General features: G+C 42.0%; 1 protein-coding gene across 1 annotated transcript in view; it reads left to right on the forward strand.

The window, feature by feature from the left end:
* Positions 1-15,395, forward strand: part of LOC111650354 (unconventional myosin-IXAb-like) — a 162,435-nt gene that overhangs the window by 64,101 nt on the left and 82,939 nt on the right. The gene's annotated exons all lie outside the window — the stretch shown is intronic.

The raw sequence follows: 15,395 nt of genomic DNA on the forward strand, positions 1-15,395 counted from the left end.
AGGTGGTTTGGGGTCGATTAGGCGCCTTAATGTTTGTTGAGAGGTGTATATTTTTCTTCACAGGTTTTTTTTTTTTTTTTTTTTTTTATCAGAGAGGGTTAGTAGCAGAGGTGGAAACACCCACACACACACACACACACACACACACACCAACACACACACAACTTGCTTACAGCTACCTTGGCAGAGGCAGACAGCATGAAGTTAGTGCATTTATGAGGTATGGCAGGACTGACATAGACAGTAGTCACACACACAAACACACACACACACACACGCACACACGCACACACGGCTCTGGAGACAGTTGCTGGCCGAGTCATAAACATTTCATCGGGTGAAGTTAAATACAGACCTGCACCTCTCTGAGTCTTTGTAGGTTTTCATCCAGCTGCTTTTATGCACATTTTTTTTTTAATTTGCGAAGAAGAAAACCAGAGAAGAAACAACAGACAGAAAAAGGCAGAAACATTAAAAAACATTGGGGCAGGTGGAAGAGCCGGCCTTTCGAAATGTAAACGCTGTTAAAAAATTATCATTTGTACCTTGACAAAAAAAGTCTACAGTGTATAAAGAAGTGTTAACGTACACAAACACCATGTCTTGGTTGGATTCTACAGAATGACCCTCGTGGCCCGTCACCCCTGCGATAACCCAACTGTTTCTCCCGTGTCTCTGGTCTTTACGTCTTGTCACTCCAGGGACACGTTTACCGCACAGAGTGGGATCAATCTTCTCAGCTAAAAGTGTTTTTCCCAAAGAGTCACAACACAACACAATTTAGGGCAGGATGCAGCAAAGAGACCCAATTATGCGCTGTTTGGGAGGTACTAGTGGTCAGTTATTTATGAAATCTCATCAGGTCCTCTTTAATAAATGCCCATAAAGGATGCTGATGGAAACAAATATTTCAAAGATAGATAGATAGATAGATAGATAGATAGATAGATAGATTGATACATAGATACATAGATAGATAGATAGATTTTAAAGTCTTGTATCTCTGACCACATGGTAGTAATGTGAAGTGCGGGGCGTGTGATGGCTCTGTTGCTCGCGTCTGAGAGACTGGTTGTTAGGAGACAGGATTTCGGAGGCAGTACATGTGATGCTGGTGAGTTTGTTTTTGTTGGAGATGGTTTAAAGCAGCAGAGGGAACAGTACAGCCGCACGGGTCGCCCTGGAGGTCAACAAACAGCGCTCTGAGTTTCGCTTGTGGACAGCAGTGATGTGTTGATCAAAAGTTACTTTGATACTTGGAGTCTTTGACCTGCTCTACTGTCATGCCATGGGTGGAGGTGGGGTTCAGTTCAGTGTGTGGTGGGTTTGACCATTTCTCCTTCATCTCTTCCTTTTTCACTTTCCTGCCTCCATCTCTCGTCTCCTTCCTCTGCCTCCTTCCCTTCCCTCCTTCCCTTCCCTCCTCCTTGTACCTCTCCCACTTCTTATCCCTCGTGTTTCAGTGCCTGTCGTCACGCTCTCTATATCTCCCTCTCTCTCTCTCTCTCTCTCTCTCTCTCCGTTTCCCTCCCTCCCTTTCCACCTCCCCTCTGACGGTGGTAGAAGGCCTGTTGACAGTCCTGTGCAGTGGAAGGAGGCTTTTATTGGGCCTGTGTGTTCAGCCCTTCCTGAGGCCAATGGGATCCAGATGTGGACCGGCACTCTAGTGACAGCAGCCATTTATGGAGAGAGAGAGAGAGTGAGAGAGAGAGAGAGAGAGAGACAGAGACAGTGTGTGTGTGTGTGTGTGTGTGTGTGTGTGTGTGTGTGTGTGTGTGTTACTGTGAGTGTGAGAGAGTGTGAGAAAATCGTGAGTTGTCATCTTCTCCACGTGCCATTTAACTTTCCTCAACACACGTGCAGATGTGTTTGGCTGTGTGGGATTTGTGCTGCAGTTTTCTCTTCTTATGAAAGAATTAAACACATTCATTGTGACACAGTCTGGATGAAGCCGTTGGCAGCTTGTTTATTGTTATGTTGTCTTTCTTAAGCAACACTAGGGGAGACCAGGGGACATTTTTGACATTCCTTATATGTTCAAAGGCCTGTCTGAGGTTTAATACTGGCTTTTAGAGTAAAGGTTAGAAATAGGTTCGGCACATACCACGTAACCACAGGTCAGTTGGGGAACTTTGTTGCATGTCCTGAAAGTTGAAGTGAAATTTGACTACATCTCGCTTTTTGTGTAAGGAAATATAAACTATGATGATACTGCTGCTTTTGTGCATATTTTTTCCAGTTTTCAAAAGAGAATAAAATCTTTTTTTTTTTTTTTCTGCATACAGTGAGGTCCAAAAGTCTGAGACTATTCACTTTTGGACACCGCTATATTTTTGGAAACAGTGTCTAAAGTTGTGTCCAATGTCACTCCCTATTTACTGTTCTTACATTTACTGCACGCTATTTTATTTGAGTGTCCAAATTTTTTCGCCTCTGCCAGATTGGATTTTGGAAATACCTTCGGAACAACAGGAATAGGAATAGATCTCCAGTGTTATCGTTAAAAAACAGCAAAAGTCAGTTTAGCAGCTCTTCATCAATGTGCAAGAGAAGCAGCATAAAAACTCAGATTTAAAGGCACATAAAAACAGTACAAAGTGATAAAGAAACCTGAGGGTGCCGTGCCGCTGTTTCTGACCGCACTGCTGTCTTGGATCAGTTTTTAAACTTCATTGGTTAATTATCTATTTGAGAAACGGATGGTTACCTCAGTGACTCAAGTGTACTCTCATTTTTCTCTATTTTCTTTTTACCTTTTGTCAACAAGGACACGCAGCACTGTTCCCTCTTTACAACATTCAACATGTGGGAGGAAAATGGAGGCTAGTTAGCTTAGCCCGCTAAACATTAACACTGATTTCTGACAGAGGTCACTCTTTTTGTTGATGTTTTTTAATACCTGCGGAGTCACGGGCAGCTCCTGCACAGCTCGCTGCTGTGTTTGTCCTGCATTGAAGAAGAGAGGGCCTAGCTTCCAGTATTAGGTTCAGGGCTGCAGCTAATGATCATTTTCATAGTTAATTATATCCTCGATGAATCATTAGGTCTATTTGACATCAGAAAACAGTAGAAAAAAAGTCCATCACAACTTCTTAATGTCTTGTTTCATCTAACCAACAGTTGAAAACACAAAGATATTCAGTTCACAATAATGTTGAGATGAGGAAAAGCAGCAACTTTTGATTTGAGACGCTTGAACAAGAGAGTGCTTGTGATTTTTCTTAGAAATTCACTTAAATCATTAATTGATTATTAAAATACTTAGTGGTTGATACTTGGTAATTGATTAATTAACTAATTGTTTAGGTTACAATAGAGTTTGGGTTTAAGCGAGTTGGGATGCGCAGTGCACCACGTCAGTAAGGGTCCTCACAAGTACAGAAACACAGAGGTGTGTGTGTGTGTGTGTGTTTGTCATGTATTATTCTGCGTCTCTGGCTTCCTGGACCATAAAAGGAACTTGCATGACTTTCTCTCTGCAGAGGTGTGTGTGCATGTGTGTGAATGGAGTAATGGGCCCCTGTTGAAAAGGATGACCCTGAGACAGCCACAACACACAAGAATGAAGAGCCGCAGATGACTAATACCGTACATTCATGCAGCAACATCCTGGATGTGCACAGAGACGCTGATCTGTAGGCACAAAGACAAACCCACCGCAGCCTGTTTATGGATGAATCTGGATGAATATGTGCAGAGAGATTAGGCCGTTCTTGTACAACACTGTCTGAATCTCTGGAAAGTGTCAGTATTTCCTCTGAAGCCAAGACAAACGATGACTACTTGTTTATTTTCATCACGCACAGCCATGTGCGCTTGGATGGGGATCATTGGATATTTTCTCAAATTTGTTCTTTAACTGATTTTGTGTCTGTCACACAGCGTTGTATGCCTCTCCACTGGAAAGTATATTAACGCTCACTTGAGTACAACCACATATATTCAGAATAAGCTTTTTATATTTTACAGCTGTGTCTGTTAGACCCTTTTGTGGATCCACGGGCCAAAATCAGCTCGTTGCCCCATTTTAAACCTCCTCGTGGTCAAATCCGGCAATAAATACTGGGCATTTACTCAACTGTGTGATAGTCACTGAGCAGAGTTTTTCATGTCAAGCACCAGTCATTAGGTCATGACGTTAACTGCTCGCGCTCGCCACATGAAACAAACCTCCGCCTCAGTGTCACCTAATAGCAGAGCAGTATTAACGTATTCAGTATTAACCATGATGACGCTGCCTCCTCAGAGAGCTGAAACCAAAGCAAGTCGACTCTGCAGGTGATAAAGATGATGTAACGAATGTGAACCATGTTATGTCTAATGTATTACAGTACAGTGTTTTTACCATCCATGCCTTATTTTGGATCCAGTTTAATTTTCCATTAAAAGGGAAATGTAGCTGCAGACAAGTTTTAGAACAGAGACACTTGTTAAAGGAAATGAATAACCCCCACTGCATGCATCACCAAGAGAGCAGCTCAATACTGTGCAAAAAATAGTAGCTCATTAAGGGAAACTATGAAGTTCCTGTACAGGCATTAGATGCTCATATTCAGAAATTGCTATAACTGCAACATGGTTTCAAATAGATAGTTGGATATTTTAGAAAACACACATATTTGTGCTGATAAATGAGAGTGTTGACGCTCACATATCTCTACGGTTAGCGTAACTTGTCATTTTAACACTTTCTTTTTCATGTTGATTAAATAAATCTGAAGAGATATAATATGTTGATCATCGAGCTTCAGAGGTAGATTTCTTTACCTGTGGACAGAGCACGCTAGCTGTTTCCAGTCTTTATGCTAAGCTAAGCTAATCGGCTGCTAGCACGAGATTAACAGACAAACATGAAAGTGGGATTGATCTTCTCATCTGACTTTTGTTTTTCCAAAATGTTAAACTATTCCTATAAATTTGTAGTTTGGTTCTGAGAAAACATTTTGCTTTTAATGAAGCTAGATTAATTATTTATTGATTGGTTCATTTGACAGGGACAGTGCACATTAATAAAATATGGCATCAGTTAGCCAAGAGGCTGTTTTTCATCTGTGCAGATGTTACCAAGTCACCCTAAGAACAGAGCATCTGAAACATAGCAAACATAATAATGGAGACTGTTAATGTAAATAGGAATATAGACTTAATTACACACTAATTGCAAAAGCACAGATATTAAAGCCACATAAGAAAGGTTCAGTGAACACTAGGAGATAATAATTGCAAAGTGTTTATGTAGATGTTTGAGTGGCTGAATGCTTAGCCAGTAAATGTCATAGATGTAAACATAAGGGATGATGGTCTTTGATAAAAGGCTATAGGAAGTAATACTCCAGCTGTGCTTGTTGACTCATATTAATGAATGCCTGCGTGACCATGTGCAGAATTCCGGGTCATATCAAAACACTGTATAAACGTATTTGTTTTCCCGACACCTAAACTAACTCACCTCCTCTCCTCACGTGCTGGCTGTTGCGAGGAGGCCCTTTCAGTGTGTGACCTGCCAGGATTATGTAACCGTACTCCTCCTCCTCCTCCTCCTCTGTCCTCACCTCCTTTCCCCTCCCTTCCTTCCTTCTTTCCTAGAAAGGAGAGCTCATCCCATGTGTCTGTTGTAAAGGAAATAAAAAGAGTCTGGGGCCAGGGAGAAAGTTGTAAAGATGAGATGCAGAGAAAAGGAAGATCTGACCGACTTCACTTCATTAGCTTTGTTCAAATTGGTGTTTTAGAGATGCACCCAGTCATGGGGCTTCACTCATGTGCATTGTGTCAAATCAACTGTAGCATTCTGTTTGTGGGAGCAGCTGGGGTTAAATTCCTCTGTTAAATGCAGATAAGAAGACTCAGAGTTGCCAGTCTTGATCTTATTACATAGTACTGGCGACAATAACTTGTGTAATGGTGTACTTAACTTGGAAACCCATTTTCCATATTTAAGTCACATGACATCACTTGAGTAGTCACATGATATCTAAAAACTTTGCAGATTATTATCTCCCGAAAATCCCTGATATGTGGCCACTGTCAGATGTGAGGGGTTTGCCTTTATGTCATTACAAGCACCAGATGTCCTCGTCGCCTTTGATTAAATACTACAATGGCTATAGCAGTGGAAGAGTTCGTCCCAACAATTAGCAGATGTTGGGAATCTGTCGCCATGTTTAATTGGAATGATATCACGAGAGGAGAAAAACCCAGCTTTATTCGCATGACATCGCTCAGTGGAAACACAGACCATACGCAATTGTTTTTCCATTCTATTTTGCACAAAACTGCAATGGAAACGTGGCTTATGACGGGTTGGTCTCAAGACTTACAATAAAGTAAAGAATGTATTGCAGATTAAAAGTCAACAACAGGTTAATTAATAATTACAATAATCATTAGTTGCAGCCCCAGTTTAGTACTTTGCTTCAGGGTATTTATGCAGTGATGAAGGACTAACACCACCTTGGTTCCTCCCTCTTCCTCTTTGCAGCCTCCGCTCACTGTGAGTCATCCTCCCAGCTGCTTGTGACAAACACCAGTTAGTCCAGTTAATGAGGGCTTGTGAACGTCCAGATGCGTGTGATGGGAGTTTACCAACTCAGTGTTGAATGGGTCTCAAAGAGATTAAGGAGGTAGTTCACATGAGCTGAATGCAAACACACACACACACTCACACAATGTTGTCATTTGTCACATCTTATGAATGTTACAGCTTGCCGCTATGAAGGGCAGAGCTCTTCACACACACCTGCTCCCCTGCCTGAGCGTGTGTTTTCAGGCTTGACCGCACACCTAGAGGTAGGGCTGGCATTGAAGCTACTTCAAACCACACATGGATACACACACACACACACACACACACACACACACACGGATACACACACACACACGGCCTGTTTTCTCAGCTTGCCATGTGAAGCCGAGCTGCACCTGTTAGTGGAGGAATGCGATGTGATGTCATCTCGCTGAGCTGCGAGCGCCTCTGTGAATGTGGAAGTAGTAAAGCCTAAAAGAAAAAACCTTGGGGTCTAAAAGCGGAGTCAGACGGCCCCCGGGGAGAATCCACGCAGCATGAAATCATTCTGAGAGATTGTTCTCAAGGCATTTCTGCTGCTGCAGATTCTGTTTAACAGCAAGAAACAGGGAGGAGAGATGGATAACCCAAAGTTACAACATGAATGCACTGACATCTCTTTTCCCCTGAATTCATTTTTTTTTTACTGTTCCGTCTATTTTTCAATAAACCTAATTTGTCCCCAGTGACTCTGATTATATTGTATACGTGACTCCCATAATGTGTACAGTCATACTTTATTCATCAGTGTCGCTGGTTGTGATGTAGCATAACAAGGCAAACCACTCGCTGAAACAAAGGCAAATTTATTAAATCACTGCTGCCAACCTTTGAGCTTTCGGTCCTTCATAGGGACCCTTTGTTTCCCTTGTTTTGAAGGGGAATCTAATAATGACAATAGTAATAGTTTAATAAAGGCGCGTCTGGCTCATAGAACAAGCAGTGCACAAGTACAAACGGCACAGCTACAGACAAGATAAAAGAAACGAGAAAACATCACGTGGTGTGCAGGCGTACATCCTGGGTCCAGTGGAGGCTGAATGTAGCTGCATCTGAATGTCTGTTGAGCATTGTGGGTAATGTAGGCGTCTGGGTTTTTGACAAGGACGAAGAATTAATGGAATAAAAATAGATTTTGAACCAGGGCTGAACAATCCAATAAGCCAAGTGCAAAATCCAAATCACAGGAGGTGAAATTATTTGATAAAGATAAAATGTGTCACAACAGACCATGAATGAAGTGTTGGGGTGCTACAGAGATACAAATTATACTCTCTAGAAATATGGAAACAAGCTTGTTTGGTACAAGCTCCAGCAAAAGTCATAATTTTTATAATTTTTCAGTGAAAATGAAATACGAAAATGACCATTCCACTTTAAATCGTGACTCATATTTCAATCGCAATATCTGCCAAAATGCTAAGTAGGTGGAGCACTGTTTTAACGTTAGATTAACTGAGTGTAGCTCTTAGTCTTACCCCCACAGCCCCTCTGTGACTGTGTCTTTCTGTATTTCCATCACACTGTAACATGCTTGTAGGGCAGAGAGACGCTAAGGAGCAGACGTCTGCTTCAATAATGGCCCAGTGGGCTGAAACGAGTCGCTCCGGAGTAAACCGGTGCTAAGCAGTCCGACTATTGAACACGTCTTTGAGAGGGGAAGCCTTTGATTAGGGGACAGGGCTTTAACACACTTGCAGTAAATCCCTTCAGTGTTCTTTTGGAAGCATTCTTGAATAATTTTTCCCTAATTTATGAAATGAGAAATGATTCCTCTCTCTCTGCCTCTCAGTTGTTATTCTACAGACCTGTCTCTGTGTGTGTGAGGATTTTCTAGTTGCTATATGACTGTTTTACCAGTGATGAAGCTGTCAGAAGTGCAGTATGGCGTGTGTAACTGTTCATGCGTATCAGCAGTGCAACTTGGCAGTGTCCTCCTGTCATGCTATAGTCGTGTAATGAAGCAGAAAAATGGGGTAAGTGTCTCCCACCAAGCCTGTGATCTTGAGTGCATGTGTCTATGTAAGTGTTGGCATTTACTGTATCTGCTATCGTGGCAACATCCTTCAGTGTGTGGTCGTTCGATAGCAGATGTGTGTATCAGCTTGACTGACATGCAGATAGTGTGGCCGTGCTGCTGCTGCCGTGTGCCCACAGGGTGAAGGCAGAGCCGTGTTTTCTGGTTTGTTTTTGTCGGGGTGAATTGGCGGAAGAACGTTGAGCACGTCTCCTACCTGCTGGTTTTAGAGCAGAATTTACAAGCAGCAAAATGAAACTATAGTAACGCACTGTTTGGACGGGCACAAACACAAACACAACACTGCCTCTGCAGCAAGTGAATATCATGGGCAATGTGTATAGTATAGATTTACATTGCAATGAATTAGGGCTGCAACTAATGATCATTTTGATGATCGATTTAATTTGCAGATTTTTTTTTTCTTGTTTAATCATATCGTCTACAACATGTCAGGAAAAAAAAATGAAATTAAACAGAAAAGCAGGAAATATTTGTATGTGAGAGGCTGCACTTTTTTTGTGGCATTTTTGTGTGAAAAAATATTGAAACAATTAGTCGACCATGAAAACAGTTCCAGCTCTACAGCGAGTGCTAGCATTGTCAGTCTCATGTATAATTTATGAATGACAGCTGTCACCCAGTGTGGCCTGCTCTATAAATGCATTATCATTTTTCAGTAATGACTAAATATGAATTGATTAAAATGATTTAATCAACCAGAGCGTCACATGATCATTCCCTTTAGCCCTACTGCAGAATCAAATTAAACTAAATCTCCCCATTCAGGATTTGCTTCAGCCAAGGAAGTGACCAAACCAGGATTAATGGAAAAACACGTTAATATTAAAACATGTTAAATTCACACAGGTCCCTGAACCTCATGACAGACACTGAACGCACAGAGCTTTAAAGGATATTGAATTAGCTTATGATAGCTAATGTTAGATGGTAATGCTTTACTTTAAGTCTCACTATTTAGCATTTATAAGCAATAGTGTTTGATTAATAGTTTATAATATATATATAAGTGTAAATGAATGTACATATTTGTCAGCAATTACAACTTATCCTATAAAGACATTTTTTATCATTACAACAATTTTTTTTTACTATGTAGTCATTCATTATCTGTTTATGCACCAGCTTCCACTTATGGGTCCTCACAACAACATTACGGTGTGTTATAAACCATATATTAATTATTTTATACTGCTTAGAAATGCTAAATAGGGGGATTTGCTGAAAAGTTTTACTAGCTACTAGTAATGCCACTTATGCTCTCTCATATTGTTCAACCAAAGTCCCACACCCTTTTCAAGCTAGCCCTCTGTTCCTCCAGCCTCAGCCCAGCAATAGATGACAATAGAAAGTTGTTTTTTATTGTGCTTTTTGAAAAGAAACACAATTAGTGCTTTTTTGTCCATATTGTAAGCTAAATGAGCCCTAGCCACATTAGCACTATGAAAGCCAGAGCTGTTGGCTAGCTGTTGAATGCTAACAAATTAAGCGTTTTTCTTTGTTATGACAAGTTGCACAGATTTTACTTGTGAGTACAGTATGTGTGTATTTAGTTAAAAACATAGACAATTATTTATAAGCTTATCAAAAGAAACGCGCATTAGAGGCGGACAAGAGGCTAATGTGGAAGGACGAGTGGATTTTGGCCAGTGTAAATCCAGCCTGAAGGAAAAAAGCATCAAGTTGACGTAATTTATGAGGTAATTAAATTTTTTTGTTCTCCAGCAATGATTACAAGCCTATAGGTAGATTTTAAAAAAGTGTACGGTAATAATCTTTTATATGTTTTTAAAGTGTTTTTTCATGGGATTCATTTCAGACTTCTCCATGTTCTCCATGTTGAATTGTATGCTTTGTAGTTGATAGATCTTCATTTTTTTATGTCCAGCCAACACTGTTCATCAACTCAAAGACTCTTACACCAGAAATGAATTAGAATGACTTCAATGTGGTTGTAAAAATAGCACAGCATCTCTATTGTCCCTGTAATTAGCCTTTCCTAAATTACATAGGAAACATATTTGAAGTGATTAGGAAATAATTCTGAAATTATAAAATTAAGTGTTACCAACCAATATATTAGGTCAAGGATCATGTTGGCCATGTTAACATCTGCGTACCAAGATAACAACTGATTTGACTAACAAGGGCCCAGTCTACCAGGAAATAAGTCTGGATAAGTAAGTCTTACTCAGGTCCCCCACATAACTCCCCCCTGACCTGAATATTCATGCAGGCAAAAAAAAAAAACCCACAAAAAACCCCCACACAATATCCTGGTGAAGCAAACAGTCACCGTCACCTGGACATCAGGACTCTGCAGCCAGCATCAATAATTTTAACCACTCAGCACTTCATGAAACACAAAAAACTAATGGAAGCAAGCCCAGCAGTCATTTGGCACGTCTCCCCTTGTTTTTCATAATCTAGGTCACCCAGTAGGTTTTGAGAGTGTTTGGGGAAACGCTGCAGCTGTAGTAGAGAAACAGACAAAAAGAAAAGAAGTGAACGAGTGGGGGAGAGCACCAGGTTATGAGCATAAGTATTCGAGCTGATTTTATCCCCTGCTTTGAGGAAAAGCCTTGACATGCTAATTAACAGGCTAGCTCCCATTTTATCCCACTCTCCACAACACTTAACACACTAAATCCTGTTCTGAAATAGCCGCAGCACCTCTGAGGCCGAGGTTCTCTACAGTGGTGGAGGAAACAACTGGCTAACGTAACGTGACAGCGTGGAAGAGCCCACAGGGGCTAACGCAGCGCATATGCATACATTAGCATATTTTCAGTATGAAGCCAATGTTGCCATTTGGACATAAGGACACGCACACACACACACACAGATGCGCACACACAGTTGTGGCAGGATTAAGCCTTGGGGTCAGCGTATTTGATTCAACATAAAATCTAACATATGGCCGGCTAAGCGCTGGATCTTTGATTTGTGTAAATGGACGCTGTGGCGAGCTGTTTCTAACACACTTAAGTTGGTTATTTGTGGACTCCATATGGCACCACAGGCGATGCAGTGAGGGCTGGGGTTAATTCAGTTTGTATTGAGTCATGTTGAATTTCAAATTGAAATGACAATTTAGTCCTTTAAGTCTATGGGAACTGCAAATGTAGCCACTCAGTATTTCTTCTTCTTGGGTGTTTCCTCCAGGCAACATGAGGTTTTTTTTTTTTTAAAGAGAAAACATGAAATCACATGAAGTCCAAACAAAAAATCGTACCATTGTCAAAAAAATGTTACATGTTCTTGACATGTATGTTTGTATCTGTAAGTTTAAATACAGCACATTTTGACATTTTTAAAGTTTGACAGAAAGCCACTTTCAGAATTGACCTAAGATGAACTGAACACACAGTCTGTCACAATCATTCCCAATCCCTGGACCAGCAAAGCATGTGACTGCTGAACACATGCTACATGCTAATTTGACAAAAACAAAAAAAATCGTATCTTTTATATAATCATATGACTTCATGAGATGTTATAGACCTTTTTTTTGTCTGTGCTGCAAGTTCCCTGCTGCTCCCAACAACAACTTACTGATGTTTAAATAAAGTAGGTCATCAGTACGAGAGATAAACAGTGCATCATTATCACTTTTCTACATTTATCAGTACAGCAAATCTTTTGTAATCCTTTGTCTATTCACTGAATCTTTTTTGTTTTTATGTTTTTTGGAGGCGGTGAGGGACATCTTCACCAACAACTTCTTCAAAGTGAACAACAAAATTTGTTGTTTCTTCATGCACTGAACACATGAAAGCGTTGTCAGATCTGATCGGCTCATTTGTCAGTTGTCCTCACAAATTACTGCTGAGGAGTAAATCTGTTTCATGATGTGACAGCACTGTGGTTAAGGTGTGGATAGATTTAGGCAAAAAAAAAACCTGAACAACTTAGTTAGGTTTAGGGAAAGATTGTGGTTATATTAAAGTTTGGGGGCCTTCGTCACCATGGTGACACTGATGAATATATCATGGTTTTAGAAACAATTGTGCTCATGCTTTAAAAAAACATCATATGACAGTTTGGAATGGGAAAAAAATGGGACACAAACAAATGATGCTGTTGTGAGGTTGACAGTTATCCCGTTACCGTTGTGGTGAAGAGGGAACTGAGCCTGAAGGCAAAGCTCTCGATTTACCTGTCAATCTCACCTGTGCTCATGAGCTTTGGCTAGTGACCGAAGGAAATCAGATGGCAGATACAAGCGGCTGAAATGAGTTTCTTCTGTAGGGTGGCTGGGCTCAGCCTTAGGGAGAGGGTGTGAAGCCGTGACATCCGGAGGGAGCTCAGAGTAGAGCTGCTGATCCTTCGCGTTGAAAAGAGCCAGATAAGGTGGTGTGGGCATCTGGTTAGGACTTCTCCGTTGGAGGTCCTCCAGGCGCATCCAACTGGCAGGGAACCTCAGGGTAGACCCAGAGTTTATGTATCTCATCCAGCCTGGGAACGCCTCAGGATCCCCCCGGAGGAGCTTGTTGGGAACGTCTGGACTACTTTGCTTGACCTGCTGCCAGCGTGACCTGACCTCGGATAAGTGGCAGAAAATGGATGGATGGATTCTTTATTTGAAAGTCGACAGTAGAGATGAAGAGAAAGAGAGACAGGCGTGAAGTGCAGCAAAGGGGGTAAAAAAAGGGCCAAAAGTGGTGCTGAGAGGAACCACAGTGACTAAATAAAATGACTCGCCTGCTCCCTTTTCTCTCTGCCTCCACGCACACATATGTTTAGCGCACACACGTACACACACATGCTACATACACAAAAACAGAGTAATCACCGATTCACAGTGTGTGTTTTCCTGTGCTGTGGTCACAGCAGGCGTTGACCATGAAGCAGAGTTCACCACTAAATCATCCAGACACTGCCGCCCTGCTCGTTAATCTCTTTGACACACACAGAAAGCACATACACAAACTGCACACGACACGCTGCATGCATTCACCACATGGCGCACACGCACGTACAGAAGTGCATGGATTATCAGCTCAAACAGTACATACATCCTCCAACAACAAAAAAAAAACCCTGGCTGCCCTCTCCTCCCTCTGTGTGTCTTGTGCCAGCAGTGGTTTGATTGTCATTGACAGTTTCCATTAGAGCCGCGCTCATTTCACTCTGAGCTCAATCATTTCAGGAAGTGGATTTTCCTCCGAAACTGAAAAGTGGAAATATTTTGCCACAGAGGGGCTCTTATATCCAGAGATGATTGAGGATGAAAGGTCTGTCATTATCATGCGAATTGCAGTTTCGATTTACATTTTGGATCGAGGGAATTGATGGAGGAGAGCTTACCGCTGGTCCTCTCTCTCTCTCTCTCTCCCTCTCTCTCTCTCTCTCTCTCTCTCTCTCTCTCTCTCTGAGGCTGAAGATGTGTCTCAGCCCATGGACTTTTATGTTTAAAGCCTCAATGAGAAAGATGGAGAGAAGAATGAGAGAATGAAGGGATGGAAAATGGACAGAAGAGAAAGATAAACCTTGTATTTTCTTGGGGGGGGGTTGTTGGTGTTGGGGGGATGTTTCTGAATGAATCATCACAGAGATCAAAGCTTTATTCAGGAGCAGGATTTTACTTTTATTAACCGTGTTATTCCAGTGCTATAGTGTTTGCCCAGCAGCCATAATCGATTATCTGACGCCCACTGCTCTCTCTCTCTCTCTCTCTCTCTCTCTCTCTCTCTCTTGACTCCCCCTTTCCCTCCCTCTTCCCTTGTCTCGCCTTCTCTCTGCTGTGTCTTATTTAGTCATTTATCATAACTCCCAAATACTGATTGCATCAGCCTGAAATTTCACCCCTGCTTCTGTGAACTGCTGAGCTCAGATATGAAAATATGTTTCTCTGCCTCTCTAATGTCTCACGCTTTCTCCTCATTTTCCTTTTCCATTTTTCTTCTTCTTGCTCTCCATTCCAATCATCCCCCCTTTTCCTAATCTCACGTGTAATTCGTCTCTCCTTTGTTTTTGATCCTCTATCCTGTCCTCATTTCCTCTCCTCTCATCTTTTGTCTCGTCTTCTCCTCTTTGCCTCAGTCCTTCTTCATTCCTTTCATCGTCTGTTCTTTCCTAGATAATCTTCCCTTCCTTCATCCTCTCCTCTCCTCTCCTGTCCTCTCCTCTCCTCTCCTCTTCTCTCCTGTCCTGTCCTCTCCTCTCCTCTCCTCTCCTCTCCTCTCCTCTCCTCTCCTCTCCTCTCCTCTCCTGTCCTCTCCTCTCCTCTCCTCTCCTCTTCTCTCCTCTCCTCTCCTCTCCTCTCCTTTCCTTTCCTGTCCTCTCCTCTCCTCTCTTCTCCTCTCCTCTCCTCTCCTCTCCTGTCCTCTCCTGTCCTCTCCTCTCCTTTCCTCTCCTCTCCTCTCCTCTCCTCTCCTCTCCTCTCCTCTCCTCTCCTCTCCTCTCCTCTCCTCTCCTCAAGCTCTGTTGGGGCCCATCAAACTCCTAATGAGAACCTGAATGAGTCCTCCAGGGGCCTGTAATGATGGACTGCCTGTGTGCGTTGTGTGTGTTTGCACACACAGTGTGTGTTGATGTTGTAGAAATGCCCACAGACTCCCACGAGTTGTGACTGTGTCTGTTTCCAGCTCTGCAGTTCGTTTGCCTTCATAAGAATTTGGTAGTTTAGTGCATGGTTGACATGTCTGAGTGTGTGTATTTGTGTGTATTTGTGTGTATGTGTGTGTTTGTGTGTGTGTGTGTGTTTGTGTGTGTGTGTGTGTGTGTGTGTGTGTGTGTGCGTGTGCGTGTGCGTGTGTGTGTGTGTGTGTGTGTGTGTGTGTGTGTGTGTGT

This window comes from Seriola lalandi, unplaced genomic scaffold, assembly GCF_002814215.2.
Source record: "Seriola lalandi dorsalis isolate HSWRI2012SDOR001 ecotype SW California unplaced genomic scaffold, Sedor1 jcf7180002052274, whole genome shotgun sequence".
NCBI classification, from domain to species: domain Eukaryota; kingdom Metazoa; phylum Chordata; class Actinopteri; order Carangiformes; family Carangidae; genus Seriola; species Seriola lalandi.